General features: G+C 56.4%; 1 long non-coding RNA gene across 1 annotated transcript in view; it reads right to left on the reverse strand.

Annotated features, from left to right (window-relative positions):
• LOC111558030 overlaps positions 1-11,556 on the reverse strand; it is a 100,248-nt gene extending 88,692 nt beyond the window's left edge. Inside the window, exon 1 of the long non-coding RNA XR_006600180.1 lies at positions 9,505-11,556. This is a non-coding gene — a long non-coding RNA (uncharacterized LOC111558030). The remainder of the gene's footprint in view (positions 1-9,504) is intronic.
• Positions 11,557-13,131: the final 1,575 nt, after the last annotated feature.

Here is a 13,131-nt window from a genome sequence, read left to right on the forward strand (position 1 = left end):
TCAGCACTTTGGGCCTCCTGGAACCTAGCCCTAACCCAAACCGTGACCCTCCCCATACTACTCAACCTATACCTCAGCCCAACGCCAATGCTAACCCTACACCTGACCCTCACCCGTGCATTGGCCCTCATACAGGCCCTTATGGAGATAATGGGACCGGTGTCTCTTCAGCCCTGCTTATGTCCCTGGACAGAACCTCACCCTATCCGTGGTTCTCTCCCAATGGATATCCAGGTCCTAATTCTGAAACACCATGCATATAGGTCAAAACCCCTACAGTATTATTCGGTATGGAAGTGGAGCATCATCATTTCGTTTCCACTGCTGGGATGGAGCTGCCCCAGGAGGCTACTGAGACCCAATGAATAGTGGCACACACAAGAGGCTGGCCTTGAAACACAAAGAATAAGTCTGAACTGAAGGCTCCCATGCAGCCACCACTCAGCCTTCCGTGGAGACCACTGTGATGCTAGGGGTTCACCGCCTGGAATTTCTTGGGCCCTAACCCTAACACTAACCATGACCCTCACCATACCCTGAACCTCAAACTCATTCCTACACTAACGCTAACCCTACAGCTGACCCTCACCTGCACACTGGCTATCATTCATCACCCCATGGAGGTAAGTGGAACGGGTTAGCTGTGGCCCCCCTTATGGCCCTGGTCTGAAACCGAACTCTATCTAAAGCTCTCTCCAGATGGTGACCCGATTCTTAAGTCTGAGGATACCTCCCTTCCAGAAGAAGAGGCGGATTCCTAGGCATGGAACGTGGAATATCACCATGTAATATCCAAAGCCCAGATGTTGCTTCAGAAGCAGTTCCTGAGGCTCAACCAAAGTGTGGCCCACAAAGGAGGCTCACCCTGGCTCTCAAAGACTAAGCATGACCTACACCCTCCCATGTGCTCACCACTGAACCCTGCAGGAAGACCAGCACTGCTGGTGCTTCAGCGTCTGGGGGACCTGGGACAAAACCTAACCATTATATTGACCAGAACCATACACATTATCCTCAACCTCACCCCAACTCTAAAGGTAACGCTACACCTGACCTGCACCCCTGCATGGGCTCTCATACAGCCCTCCATGTAGATAATGGGACTGGTGTCACCTCGGCCCTCCTTATGTCCCTGGACCGAATCCTGACCCTAGCTATGGCTCCCCCCAATGGGGATACAGTTCCTAACTCTGAGAACACCATGTACATAGGGTCCAAACCCCTGCAGTATACTTCAGGATGGAATTGGAACATCATCATTTCATTTGCACTGCTGGGATGGAGCTGCATAAAGAGGTTGCTGAGGCCCAACTGAAGAGTGTCACAATAGGATGCTGCCCTGGCATGCAAAGAATTACTCTGAACTGTAGACTTGCATGCAGCTTCCACTCAGCCCTCTGTGGAGACCACTGCACTGCTAGGCGTTCACTTCCTGGAAACTCCTGGGACCTAACCCTAACACTAAACTTGACCCTCACCATACACCTCAACCTAAACTTCACACCAACTCTAACGCTAACCCTACACATGACCCACACCGAAGCATGGGCCCTATGGAGTCCTCCAGAACGATCACGGACTCATGTGGATTTGGCCCTATCTACATCCCTGGGCCGATACCTAACCCTAGTATTGGCTCTCTCCCATTGAGGAACAAATTCCTAAGTCTCAGTCACCACGCATATGGGGCCCAGAAGCGCTGCAGCGTTACTCGCATGGAACGTGGAACATTGACAGGTAATTTCCAAAGCCCAGAGGAAGCTGCAAAAAGGGTTTGCTGAGGCCCATCCGAAGATTGCCCCACAACTGATGCTGGCTTCGGCACCCAAAGACTAAGCCTGAGGGCAACCTACCATTTGCCGTCCACTGATTCCTCCAGTGAGACCACTGGACTCCTTGGGGTACAGCACCTCGTACCTCCTGGAACCTAACCCAAACCGTAAACGTGACCATCAACATACTCCTCAACCTCAACCTCACCCCAGCTCTAAGGCTTCACCTGACACCCTACACCGGACCCTCACCCGCGCATGGGCCCTCATTCAAACCTCCATGTAGGTAACGGGATTGCTGATTCTTCGGCCTTGCTTGCCTCCCTGGACCGAACCCTAACCCTAGTTGTGGCTGAATCCCGATGGGGATCCAATGCCTAACTCTGAGAGACCACACACATGGGGCCCAAAGCTTTGCAGGATTCCTCGGCATGGATCTTGGAGCATAATCGTGTCATTTCCATTACCCACAAGGAGCTGCACAAGGGGGTTCCTGAGGCCCAACTGAAGAGTGACTCACACAAGAGGCTTGATCGAGCACTCAAAGACAAAGCCTGATCAGCACAATCCCATGTGGGATCCACTCAGCCCCTCTTGGAGACCACATCCTTCCTGGGGTTTTTGCACCTAGAGCCTCGTGAGACCTAACAATAACCATGACCTTCAAAGTACCCCTCAACCTAAATATCACCCCTAAACATAACCTACAACTGACCCGCACCCTCGCAGGGACCCTCACTTCAGCCCTCCAGGGAGATCACGGGACTGCTGTCGCTTCGGCCCTGCTTACGTCCCTGAACGAACCCGAACTCCATTTTAGGCTGTCTCCCCATGGTGACCCAATACTTACTTCTGTGCAAACCACACATGTGGGGTTCAGAAAAGGAGCCGGATTCCTCGGCATGGAACGTGGAACATGACGAGGTAATTTCCAAAGCCCAGAGGGAGCTGCACAAGGGGGTTGCTGAGGCCCAACCAAAGTGTGGTCCATATCCAAGGCTGGCCCTAGCCCCTAAAGACTAAGCCTGGCCGGCACCCTCCAATGCGACCTCCTTCAGCCCTCCAGGGAGATCACTGCACTGCTTGGGTTTCAGCACCTAGGGCCTCCTGGACCCTAACCCTAACTGTGACCCTCACAGTACTCCTCAACCTAAACCTCACTCCAACTCTAACACTAATCCTACACCAGCCCTCACGTGCGCATGGTCCCTCATCCAACACCCCATGTAGATAACGTGAGTAGTGTTGCCTCAGCACTGCTTATGGCCTTGAAGCAAACCCTAACTCAAACTAAGGCTCTCTCCTGATGGTGACTCAATTCTTTAGTCTGAGGATACCACACACATGGAGTCCAGAGGAGGAGGAGTATTACTCGGCGTGGAATGTGGAATATCACCATGTAATATCCAAAGCCCAGATGTTGCTGCAGAAGTGGTTACTGAGTCTCAAAGAATGGCCCATGATGGAGGCTTGCCCTGGCAAACAAAGACTAAGCATGACGGACAACCTGCAATATGCCCTCCACTGAGCCCTCCGGGAAGCTCACTGCATTGCTGTTGGTTAATCACTAGGAGCCACCTAGGACTTAACCCCAAACCCAATAATGAACATAACTATACACACCAACCTCACCATGAACATAACTATGAACAGAACTATGACAATGAACATAACTATACACACCAACCTCACCAACTCCAACCGTAACCCTACATCTGACCTGCAACTGTGCATGCGCCCTATTCAGCCCCCTATGTACCTCAAGGGACTGGTGTCGCTTCAGCAGTGCTTATGTCGCTGGAACATACCCTAACCTTAGCGATGGCTCTCTCCCAATGGGGATCGAGTTCCTAATTCTGAGAACACCACGCCCATAGGGCCCAGACCCCTGAAGTATTATTCGGTATGGAATTGGAACATCATCATGTCAATTCCACTGCCGGCATGGAGTTGCACAAGGAGGGTGCTGAGGCCCAACTGAAGAGTGGCACTCACGGGAGGCTGGCTCTGGCATGGAAAGACGAAGCCTGAACTAGAGGCTTTCATGCAGTCTCCATTCAACCCTATGTGGAGACCACTGCACTGCTAGGGGTTCAATGCCTAGAACCTCCTGGGACCTAAACCTAACAGTAACCTTGACCCGCACCATACCCCTCAACCTAAAGTTCACACCAACTCTTACCATAATCCTAAACCTTACACGCATTAGTGCATGGGCCCTCACTTCAGCCTTCCAGGGTGATCACGGGTCTCCTGTCCATTCAGCCCTATCTAAGTCCCTGACCCAAACCCAAACACTAGCTAAGACTCTCTCTCTCTCTCTCTCTCTCTCTCTCTCTCTCTCTCTCTCTCTCTCTCGATGAGGACAAAATTCCTAAATCTGATATGACCACACACATGTGGGGCCAGAAGTGGTGCAGCGTTACTTTCCATGGAAAGTGTCCTGAAGGGCACAGATGCTCCCAGTACCTGAAGGCAAGCCCCTTGCCTGAAGCCGCTCCCTGTGCCTGAAGGCATGCCCATGGCCTGAAGGCATGCCCCATGCCTAAAGACAAGCCCCTTACCTGAAGGCAAGCCCCTTGCCTAAAGCCATGCCCCGAGCATGAAGCCATGTCCCATGCCTGAAGGCAGGTCCAATGTCTGAAGGCTTGCCCTTGCCTGAAGGCTCGCCCCTTGCCTGAAGTCTCCACCCATGCCAGAAGGCTCGCCCCCTGCCTGAAGGGCACAGGCATGCCCAGTGCCTGAGGGCATACCCAGTGACTGAAGTCAGTCACTCCCAATGTCTGAAGTCATGCCCAGTGAATGAAGTCACTCCCAAAGTCAATCCCAGGGAATGAAGTCAAAGTCACTCCCAGTGACTGAAGACAAAGTCACTCCCAGTGAAGGAAGTCATCCCAAAGTCACTCCCAGTGAGGGAAGTCCCTCTCGAAGTCACTCCCAGTGATGAAAGTCACTCCCAAAGTGACTGCAAGTGACGGAAGTCACTCCAGATGTCACTCCCAGAGTCAGAAGTCATGCCCGAAGTCACTCCCAGTGAGGGAAGTCCCTCTCGAAGTCATTCCCTAATGACTGAAGTCACTCCCGAAGTCACTCCCAGTGACTGAAGTTACTCCCGAAGTCACTCCCAGTGACTGAAGTCACTCCTGAAGTCACTCCCAGTGACTGAAGTCAAAGTCATTCCCAGTGACTGATGTCATAGTCACTCCCAGAGACTGAAGTCAAAGTCACTCTAAGTGTCTGCAGTTACTCCCAGTGACTGGAGTCTCCACTCACAGGGACTGCAGTCATCACTCCCAGTGCCTGAAATTGGCACTCCCAGTGCCTGAAGACACTCCAGGGGAAGGAAAGAGTGAGAGGGAGACACAGAACCCCAAGCAGGCTCCAGGCTCTATGCTCTCACCACAGAGCCTCCTGGGGAAGGACAGAGAGGGAGACATAGAATCCCAAGAAGCCCCTCCAGGCTCTGTACTCCCAGCACAGAAACCCCAGGCTCTGTGCTCACAGGACAGAGCCTCCAATGCCTGAAGGCACTCCCCTTGTCTGAAGGCACTCCCCTTGCCTGAAAGGCACCAGCACTCTCTAAAGGCATACCCCATGCCTGAAGGCATGCCCTGAGTCTGACTGAGCTCCCTGTGCAGGATGGGGCATTCCGTGCCTGAGTGTCACAGGCGCTCCCCTTGCCTGAATGGCACAGGACCTCCACTTGCCTGAAGCCGCGCCCCATGCCTGAAGCCCTGCACCATGACTGAAGCCACTCCCTATGCCTGATGGTTCGCCCCATGCCTGACTGTGTGCCCCATGCCTGAAGAGCACAGATGCTCCCCTTGCCTGAAGGCGCGCCCCTTGCATGAAGCTGCTCCCTGTGCCTGAAGGCGCTCCCAGTACCCTGTGCCTGAAGGCGCTCCCATGGCTGAAGGTGCACCCCTTGCCTGAAGATGCTCCCTGTGCCTGAAGCCACTCCCTGTTCCAGAAGACATGACCCATGCCTGATAGAGCTCTGTATGCCTGTAGGCAAGCCCACTGCCTGAAAGCAAGCCCCTAGACTGAAGCAGCACCCCATGCATAATGCCTCGCCCAGTGCCTGAAGGCACACCCTGTGCCTGAAGGCATATTCCATGCCTGAAGGCACTTCCCTTGAATGAAGGGCACAGGCACTCCCTGAAGGCGCATACCATGCCTGACAGCGCACCCCTCGCCAGAGGGCGCCCCGTGCCTGTAGCACAGACTCCCCCTGTGCCTTAAGTTGCGCCCCATGTATGAAGCCGCTGGCTGTACCTAAAGGTGCTCCCAGTGCCTGATGACAAGCCCCATGGTTGAAGGTGCGCCACGTGCCTAAAGACGCTCCCTGTGCCTGAAGCTGCTCCCCGTTCCTGAAGGCATGCCTCTTGCCTGAAACAGCTCCACGTGCCTGTACTCAAGCCCCTTGCCTGAAGGCAAGCCCTGTGCCTGAAGCCTTGCCCCATGCATGAAGCCCCGCCCAGTGCCTGAAGGCACACCCCTTGCGTGAAGGCAAGCTCCATGCCTGAAGGCTTGCCCCATGCCTGAATTTTCACCCTGTGCCTGAAGGCTAGCCCCCTGCCTGAAGGGCACAGGCATGCCCAGTGCCTGTGGACATGCCCAGTGATTGAAGTCAGTCACTCCCAATGACTGAAGTCTTTCCCAGTGAATGAAGACACTCCCAAAGTCACTCCCAGTGACTGAAGTCAAAGTCACTCCCAGTAAATAAAGTTACTCCCAAAGTCACTCCCCGTGACGGAAGTCACTCGCAAAGTCACTGCCAGAAACAGAAGTCCCTTGCCAAGTCACACCCAGTGAAGGTAGTCACTCTCGAAGTCACTCCCCATGACAGAAGTCACTCCCGAAGTCACTCCTAGTGACTGAAGTCACTCCTGACGTCACGACAAGTGACTGAAGTCAAAGCCACTCCCTGTGACTGATGTCATAGTCACTCACAGTGACTGAAGTCAAAGTCACACTCAGTGTCTGCAGTTACTCCTAGTGACTGCAGTCGTCACTCCCAGTGCCTGAAGGAACTGCAGGGGAAGGACACAGAGAAAAGGAGACACAGAATTCCAAACAGCCTCCAGGCTCTGTGGTCTCAGCACAGAGCCTCCCGTGGAAGGACAGAGAGAGAGGGAGACAGAATCCCATGAAGCCTCCAGGCCCTGTGCTCCCTGCACAGAGCCTCCACTTCCTGAAGCCGCTCACCATGCCTGAAGGCACTCCCTTTGCCTGAAAGGCAGAGGTACTCTCTGAGGGCGCACCCCATTCCTGAGGGCATGCTGTGAGTCTCAATGAGCATCCTGTGCATGATGGGGCATCCCTTGTGGAAAGGCACATGTGCTCCCCTTACCTGAATGGCACAGGAGCTCTCTGTGCCTGAAGCCGCACCCCATGCCTGAAGATGCTCCACATGCCTGAAGGCAAGCCCCATGCCAGAAAACACTCCACTTGACTCAAGGGCACAGGCATTCCCTGAAGGCGCGCCCCATGCCTGACGGCGCACACCAGGCTGAGGGCGTCCTGTGCCTGATGGCGCGCCCTGTGCCTGAAGAGCACAGAACTCCCCTTGCCTGAAGTCACGCCCTGTGCATGAAGCTGCTCACTGTACCTGAAGGGGCTCCAAGTGCCTGAAGACAAGACCCATGCATGAAGCCCCGCCTAGTGCCTGAAGGCACACCCCTTGTCTGAAGGCAAGCACCATGCCTGAAGGCTTGCTCTATGCCTGAATGGCACAGGCATGCCCAGTGCCTGAGGGCATGCCCAGTGACTGAAGTCTGTCACCCCCAATGACTGAGTCATGCCCAGTGCATGAAGTCACTCCCAAAGTCACTCCCAGTGACTGAAGTCAAAGTCACTCCCAGGGAAGGAAGTTACTCCCAAAGTCATTCCAAGTGATGGAAGCCTCTCCCGAAGTCATGCCCAGTGACAGAAATCACTCACTATGTCACTCCCAGTGAGGGAAGTCTCTCCTGAAGTCACTGCCCGTGACAGCAGTCGCTCCCGATGTCACTCCCAGTGACAGAAGTCATTCGCGAATTCACTCCCAGTGACAGAAGTCCCTCCCGAAGTCATTCCCAGGGACTGAAGTCACTCCCAGGGACTGAAGTCAAAGCCACTCACAGTGGCTGATGTCATAGTCACTCATAGTGACTGAAGTCAAAGTCACACACAGTGTCTGAAGTTACTCCTAGTGACTGCAGTGGTTACTACCAGTGCCTGAAGTCTTCACTGCCAGTGCCTGAAGTTGGCACTCCCAGTGCCTGAAGAAATCGCAGGGGAAGGACAGAGAGAGCGAGACACAGAATTCCAAGCAGCCTCCAGGCTCTGTGGTCTCAGCACGGAATCTCCCGGGAAGGACAGAGACAGAGGGAGACACAGAATCCCTTCCAGCCCTCCAGGCTCTGTGCTCCCAGCACCGAGTCTCCAGGCCCCGGTGCTCGCAGCACAGAGCCTCCAGTTCCTGAAGCCACTCACCATGCCTGAAGGCACTCCCCATTCCTGAAGGCACTCCCTTTGCCTGAAAGGCACAAGCACTCTCTGAGGGCGCACCCCATGGGTGACGGTGCACCCCTTGCCTGAGTGCGCCCTGTGCCTGAGGGCAAGCCCAGTGCCTAAGCGCGCGACCTGTGCCTGAAGAGCACAGTGGCTCCCCGTGCCTGAAGTCGCACCCTGTGCATGAAGCCGCTCACTGTACCTGAAGATGCTCCCAGTGCCTGAAGACAAACTCCATGGTTGAAGATGCGCCCCGTGCTTGAAAACGCTCCATGTGCCTGAAGCCACCCCTGTTCATGAAGGCATGCCTCTTGCCTGAAACAGCTCCAGGTGCCTGTACTCAAGCCCCTTGCCTGCAGGCAAGGCCGGTGCCTGAAGGAAAGCCCCGTGCCTGAAGCCTTGCCCCATGCATGAAGCCCCGCCCAGTGCCTGAAGGCACGCCCCATGCCTGAGGGCTTGCCCCATGCCTGAATTCTCACCCTGTGCCTGAAGGCTAGCCCCCTGCCTGAAGGGCACAGGCATGCACAGTGCCTGAGTGCAAGCCCAGTGACTGAAGTCAGTCACCCCCAATGATTGAAGTCTCTCCCAGTGACGGTAGTCCCTCGCGAATTCACACCCAGTGACGGAAGCCCCTCGGGAAGTCACACACAGTGAAGGAACTCCCTGTAGAAGTCACTCCCACTGACAGAAGTCACTCCAGAAGTCACTCCCAGGGACTGAAGTCAAAGTCATTCCCAGTGACCGATGTTACAGTCACTCCCAGGGACTGAAGTCAAAGTCACACTCAGTGTCTGCAGTTACTCCTAGTGACTGCAGTCGTCACTCCCAGTGACTGAAGTCTTCATTGCCAGTCCCTGAAGTCAGCACTCCCAGTGCCTGAAGGAACTGCAGGGAAAGGACAGAGAGAGAGAGGGAGACGCAGAATTCCAAGCAGCCTCCAGGCTCCGTACTCGCAGCACAGAGCCTCCAGGCCCCAGTGCTCCCAGCACAGATCCTCCAGTTGCTGAAGCCACTCACCATGCCTAAAGGCACTCCCCGTTCCTGAAGGCACTCCCTTTGCCTGAAAGGCACAGGCACTCTCTGAGGGAGCACCCCATGGGTGACAACGCACCGCTTGCCTGAGTGAACCCTTTGCCTGATGGCGAGCACAGTGCCTAATGGCGTGCCTTGTGCCTGAAGAGCACAGAGTCTCCCCGTTTCTGAAGTTGCGCCCTATGCGTGAAGCCGCTCACTGAACCTGAAGGTGCTCCCAGGGCCTGAAGACAAGCTCCATGGTTGAAGGTGCGCCCCGTGCCTGAAGCCGCTCCCTGTTCCTGAAGGCATGCCTCTTGCCTGAAACAGCTCCAGGTGCCTGTACTCAAGCCCCTTGCCTGCAGGCAAGGCCCGTGCCTGAAGGAAAGCCCAGTGCCTGAAGCCTTGCCCCATGCATGAAGCCCCGCCCAGTGCCTGAAGGAACGCCCCTTGCCTGAAGGCACCCCCCATGCCTGTGGGCTTGCCCCATGCCTGAATTCTCACCCTGTGCCTGAAGGCTAGAAGACTGCCTGAAGGGCACAGGCATGCCCAAGGCCTGAGGGCATGCCCAGTGACTGAAGTCAGTCACCCCCAATGACTGAAATCACTCCCAGTGACGGAAGTCCCTCGTGAAGTCACACACAGTGATGGAAGACCCTCTCGAAGTCATCCCACTGATGGAAGACTCCCGAAGTCACTCCCAGTGACTGATGTCATAGTCACTCCCAGTGACTGAAGTCAAAGACACACTCAATGTCTGCAGTTACTTCTAGTGACTGCAGTCGTCACTCCCAGTGACTGAAGTCCTATTTCCCAGTGCGTGAAGGAACTGGAGGAGAAGGACAGAGAGAGGAGACACAGAATTCCAAGCACCCTCCAGGCTCTTTGGTCTCAGCACAGAAACTCCTGGAAAGGACAGAGGAAGAGGGAGACACAGAATCCCATGCAGCCTCCAGGTCTGTGCTCAAACCAGAGAGCCTCCCGGGGAAAGACAGTGAGACATGGAGACACAAAATCCCAAGCAGCACGCCCTAGGCTCCAGTGCCCGAGTGTTCGGGCACTCAGGGACCATGGCACTGGAACGACCAGTGCTCAAATGCCCACTGGACTCCAGCTCCAGTGAACTGCCAGCGGCACTGCAGCCTCCAGTGAACTCAGTGCCCGAGGCACTGCAGCTTCCAGTGAACACAGTGCCCGCAACACTGCAGCCTCCAGTGAACCCAGTACCCGCGGCACTGCAGCCTCCCATGAACACATGCCCAAAGCACTGGAGTCTCCGGTGAACCCAGTGCCCGCAGAACAGCATCCTCCGGTGAACCCAGTGCCCGTGGCACTGCAGCCTCAGTGAACCCAGTGATCCCGGCACTGCATCCTGCAGTGAACCCAGTGCCCGTGGAACTTCAGCCTCCAGTGAACCGAGTGCCCACAGCACAGGAGCCTACTGTGAACCCAGTGACCCAGGCACTGCAGCATCCAGTGAACCTAGTACCAGCGACACTGGAGCCCCCAGTGAACTCAGTGACCGCGGCACTGCACCCTCCAGTGAAACCAGTGCCCTCAGCATTGCAGCTGCCAGGGAGCCCAGTGCCCGCAGGACTGCAGATTCCAGTGAGGCCACTGCCCATGGCACTGCATCCTCTGATGAGCCCAGTGCGTGCAGCACTGGAGACTCCAGTGAACCCAGTGCCTCCGCCACTGCAGCCTCCTGTCGGTCCAGTGCTCACATCACTGTAGCCGCCAGTGAGCCCAGTGCCTGCAGCACTGCAGCCTCATGAGAGCCCAGTGACCGCGGCACTGCAGCCTCCAGGGAACCCAGTGCCCGCGGCACTGCAGACTCCAGTAAGCCCATTGCCCGTGGCACTGGACCCTCCAGTGAGCCAAGTACAAGCGACTGGAGTAACCAGTTTGCCCAGTGCCTGCGGTAATGCAGCCTCCATTGAGGCCAGTTTCCACGGCACTGCAGCCTCAAGTGACCACAGTGCCCGCATTACTGCAGCCTCTTGTGGGCCTTGTGCCTGCGAAACTGGAGCCTCCAGTGAGCCCAGTGTCTGTGGCACTGGAGCCTCCAGTGTACCCAGAGCCCTCGGCACTGCAACATCCAGTGATCCCAGTTCATGCAGAACGGCCGCCATCAGTGAGCCCAATGCCTGCCCACTGCAGCCTCCTGTGAGCCCCGTGCACGCGGCACTGGAGCCTCCAGTGAGCCCAGTGCCCTCCTCAATGCAGCCTCCAGTGAGCCCAGTGCCCTCAGACCTGCACACTCCAGTGAATAAAGTGTCCACGGGACTGCATCCTGCAGTGAACCCAGTGCCCGGGGGAATTCAGGCTGCAGTGAACCCAGTTAAACTGCACTGCAGCCTCCAGTGAACCCACTGCCGCAGCACTGCACCCTCCAGTGAAGGCAGTGACTGCCGCACGGCACCCAGCAGTGAACCCAGGGCCCGCGTCACTGTAGCCTGTAGTGAACTCAGCGCTGGCGGCCTTCAGCCTCCAGTGAATCCAGTGCCCGCGGAACTGCAGCCTGCAGTGACCCCAGGGCTCGCAGCACTGCAACCTGCAGTGAACCCAGTGCCCGCAGAACTGTAGCCTGTAGGGAACTCAGCGCTGGCGGCCTTCAGCCTTCAGTGAATCCAGTGCCCATGGAACTGCACCCTGCAGTGATCCGGTGCTCACAGCACTGCAACCTGCAGTGAAACCAGTGCCCGCGGTGCTGTACCCTGCTGAGAAACCAGTGCCCATGGCACTGCAACGTCCAGTGAACCTAGTGTCCATGGCACTGCATTCTGCAGTGAACCCAGTGCCCGAGGCACTGCAGCCTCTAGTGAAGCCAGTGCCCGCAGCACTGCACCCTCCAGTGAACCCAGAACCCACGGCACTGGAGGCCCCAGTGAACCAACTTCCCGAAGCACTGCACCCGACAGTGAATGCAGTGCATGCCGCACTGTAGCCTCCTGTGTACCCAGTGCCCACGGCACTGCACCATGCAGTGAAAACACTTCCAGCTTGTATGCAGCCTCCAGTGAACACATTGCCCATAGCACTGCACCCTCCTGTCAACCCAGACCCGGCGGCACTGCCCCCTCGAGAAAACCCAATGCCTGCGGGACTGCAGCCTCCAGTGACCAATGCCTCCAACACTGCCAACTCCAGTGAACACAGTGTCTATGACACTGCACCCTCCAGGGAAGCCAGGGTCCGCGGCATTGCACCCTCCAGGGAACCCAGTGCCCAGGGCACTACAGAATCCAGTGAACAAAGTGCCTGCTGCACTGCAGCCTGCTATGAACCCAGTGCCCGCAGCAATGCAGCCGCCAGTAAAGCCAGTGCCCGCGGCATTGCGGCCTCAAGTGAAACCCGTGCCCACAGCACTGCAGCCTCCAGTTATCCCAGTGATCCGTGCCCTGCAGTCTGCAGTGAACCCAGTGCCCACAACACTGTAAACTGCATTGAACCCAGTTCCGAGTGCACTACAGGTTCCAGGGATCCCGTTCCACATGGCACTGCAGCCTCCGGTGAACAAAGTGCCCGCGGCAATGCACCCTCCGGTGAACGCAGTGCCCGTGGCACTGCAGCCTGCAGTGAACCCAGGGCCTGCGGGACTCTACCCTCCAGTAAAGCCAGTGTCCCAGGCACTGCACCCTCCAGTGAACCCAGTGCCCACGGCACTTCACCATCCCAGGAACAAAGTGCCTGCGACACTACATCCTGTAATGAACCCAGTGCCCGCGGCACTGCAGCCTGCAGTGTACCCAGGGCCTGCGGGCCTCTACCCTCCAGTGAAGCCAGTGTCCCTGGCACTGCACCCTCCAGTGAACAGGGTGCCCACGGCACTACACCATCCAGTGAACAAAGT

This window comes from Felis catus, chromosome B4 (assembly GCF_018350175.1).
Source record: "Felis catus isolate Fca126 chromosome B4, F.catus_Fca126_mat1.0, whole genome shotgun sequence".
Classification (NCBI taxonomy): domain Eukaryota; kingdom Metazoa; phylum Chordata; class Mammalia; order Carnivora; family Felidae; genus Felis; species Felis catus.